This window comes from Micromys minutus (assembly GCF_963924665.1).
Source record: "Micromys minutus genome assembly, chromosome: 16".
In the NCBI taxonomy this organism is placed as follows: domain Eukaryota; kingdom Metazoa; phylum Chordata; class Mammalia; order Rodentia; family Muridae; genus Micromys; species Micromys minutus.
In genome coordinates, this window is record NC_137985.1 from 41707708 (window position 1) to 41710631 (window position 2924).

A 2924-nucleotide genomic window follows, 5' to 3' on the forward strand; every position below is an offset into this window, starting at 1 on the left:
ACTGGAATTAATAGATATCTACAGAACATATCAACCTAAAGTAAAAGAATACACCTTCTTCTCAGCACCCCATGGCACCTTCTCAAAAATTGACCACATAATTGGACACAGAACGATATAAGAAGATTGAAATACTCCCATGCATCCTCTCAGATCACCATGGTCTAAGGCTGGTCTTTAACAACAACAAAGACAACAAAAAGTCCACATACACATGGAAACTAAACAACGCTCTGTTAAACAATAGCAGGGTCAAAGAAGAAATAAAGAAAGAAATTAAGGATTTAATTCCACTTCTGGGCATATACCCCAGAGACAATCCAATATACAACAAAGATACATGCACCACAATGTTCATAGCAGCTCTATTTATAATAGCCAGAAGCTGGAAAGAACCCAGATGTCCTTCAGTAGATGAATAGATACAAAAATTGTGGTACATTTACACAATGGAGTACTACTCAGCCATCAGAAACAATGACTTAACCAAATTTTTAAGAAAATGGTTGCATCTAGAGAATATCATCCTGAGTGAGATAACCCAGTCACAAAAGAACAGACATAATATGTAGTCACTGATAGTGGGATGCTAACCCCAGAGGCTTGGACTGCCCCAGAAACAACTCACAGACTGTGTGAAGTTCAAGAAAAAATGAAAACAAAACAAAACAAAACAAAACAAAAAAGTCATGCTCAATCCTTACACACCAAGAAAACGTTGACTAATTCTGGGCTACATCCTGTTTTACATGTACTTTTTGCTCATTGTAACTAGTAAGACCTTAATGCAGACTTATCAAACCTTAAAAAAAAAGAAAAAAATGGCAGCCATCTTCCAGTTAACTCGCCAACATGATGAACACAGAGGGAAAGAGGAGAGGCACTCACTATATGTTCTCTAGGCCTTTTAGGAAACATGGAGTTGTTCCTTTGGCTACATACATGTGAATCTACAAGAAGGGTGATATTGTAGACATCAAGGGAATGGGCACTGCTCAAAAAGGAATGCCCCATAAGTGTTACCACGGAAAAACTGGAAGAGTCTACAATGTCACCCAGCATGCTGTGGGCATCATTGTAAACAAGCAAGTTAAGGGCAAGATTCTGGCCAAGAGGATCAATGTGCAGATTGAGCACGTAAAGCACTCAAAGAGCAGAGACAGCTTCCTGAAGCGGGTGAAGGAGAACGATCAGAAGAAAAAGGAAGCCAAGGAGAAGGGCACCTGGGTTCAGCTGAAGCGCCAGCCTGCGCCACCCAGAGAAGTGCACTTTGTGAGGACTAACGGAAAAGAGCCTGAGCTGCTGGAGCCCGTTCCCTATGAATTCATGGCCTAATGTACAAAGAGAAATAAAGGACCAGGACTAAAAAAAAAAAAAGAAAGAAAGAAAGAAAGAAAAGCCAAGCACTGACACAATTGTATTTGTATACATTTATGCAAAAATGTTTAAAATTTTTTCTTTTATCTTTGTTTTATAAAATAAAGTTTAAAAAAACATAACATAAGCATAATGTTTTAAAATCAGCATCCTACTTTATATTAAATAAGGTGGGAATTTGGGGCAGTAAGAAGAAAAAATATTGTCTGTGGAAGAAAATAACTTATGTCAGATTTATTTTCTAACATACATTTCATAACACCCTAGTTAGCATCAACTGAACAATTACCTAGATTAAATTGGTATGCAGCAATGTCTAAGGAGGATTAACTTGTTGTAGAAGGGACCAGCCCACTGTGGGCAGTGCCATTCCTCAGAAAGGAGGTCCTGGGCTTTTTTTTTTTTTTTTTTAAAGTTAGCTAAGGATGGTCCATTGAGCAAGCAGTGTTCCTTCATGGTTTCTGCTTCAGATTCCTACCCCAATGTCCTGTCCTAACTTCCTTCAGTGATGAATTATGACTTGAGAGTGTAGGCCGAAAATAAACCCTTTCTCCCTGCACTGCTTCTGGTCAGGGTGTTTCATTTCAGCAATCAAATGAAACCATGACATCATAGTCAGAAGTATGATTTTATTTGCTATTTTATCATCAATAGAGATGGACATTTCCATTTGGGGGATCTAGCAAGTTAATTCAATAAACCTGCTAAAAACCACCCAAAAATACCAGAAAGATGGCTGTTAAATCTTTCCTTAACTCTAAGAAGGCCAGACAACAAACTGAGGAATTACTACACTAAAGTATAATTGAGAATTAAAACCTGGCCAGGGAAATTGAGCAAAAAGCAGTATTTGTCCTGAGGGCATGTTTTTACTAACCAGAGCTCCAGTATAGATGCAGCTCAGTGACTGATGGAAGAGCAAGAAGGATTTCAATTCACCAATATATGCTTCTTATACAAAATAGTCTTTTCCGGATAAGAGAGAGCTCAGCAAAAAAATCATCGTCCCCACCTCATTCTTACCACAGGCACCCTGAGACACCAGTAGGAGAGCTGTTAATCCGGACTATGAGGAGATGAAACTAAAAACATGTCTGAGAAACTAAGCACACCAACAGCCATCAAATAGATTTGTAGCTTTGTGACGGACATAAAAAAAGAAAGAAAGGAAGGAAGAAAGGAAGGAAGGAAGGAAGGAAGGAAGGAAGGAAGGAAGGAAGGGAGGAAGGAAAAAAAGCCCGAAGGACATGGATTTAACTCGGTGTTTCTAGACCAGGAGTTCCCCAAGGCATGCAGTCGAACTAAACAAGCCCCCTGTGAATAGCGCACCTGCACTGTGCCTCAAAGAATCTCCAAACATAATATATTAGAGCAATACCAGCAGTATGGTCAACAACGGTATAGCAGAGAGGATGAGAACAGGCAGAAACTGGTTCACAGACTCCAGATGCGCCCAGCTGTTAGACTTCATTTTAAAAAAAAAATCAGTGATGTAGGCAGGAGAGATGGCTCTGTGCGTTCTTCCAGAGGGTCCCAGATCCAATACC

The 2924-nt window shown here is 39.5% G+C and overlaps 1 pseudogene across 1 annotated transcript; it reads left to right on the forward strand.

Moving 5' to 3' along the window:
• The first annotated feature begins 852 nt into the window (after positions 1 to 852).
• LOC308430618 (large ribosomal subunit protein eL21-like) lies at positions 853 to 1335 on the forward strand (annotated as a pseudogene). Its single transcript has one exon. The product of its transcript is annotated as a large ribosomal subunit protein eL21-like (transcript).
• The last annotated feature ends 1589 nt before the right edge of the window (positions 1336 to 2924 follow it).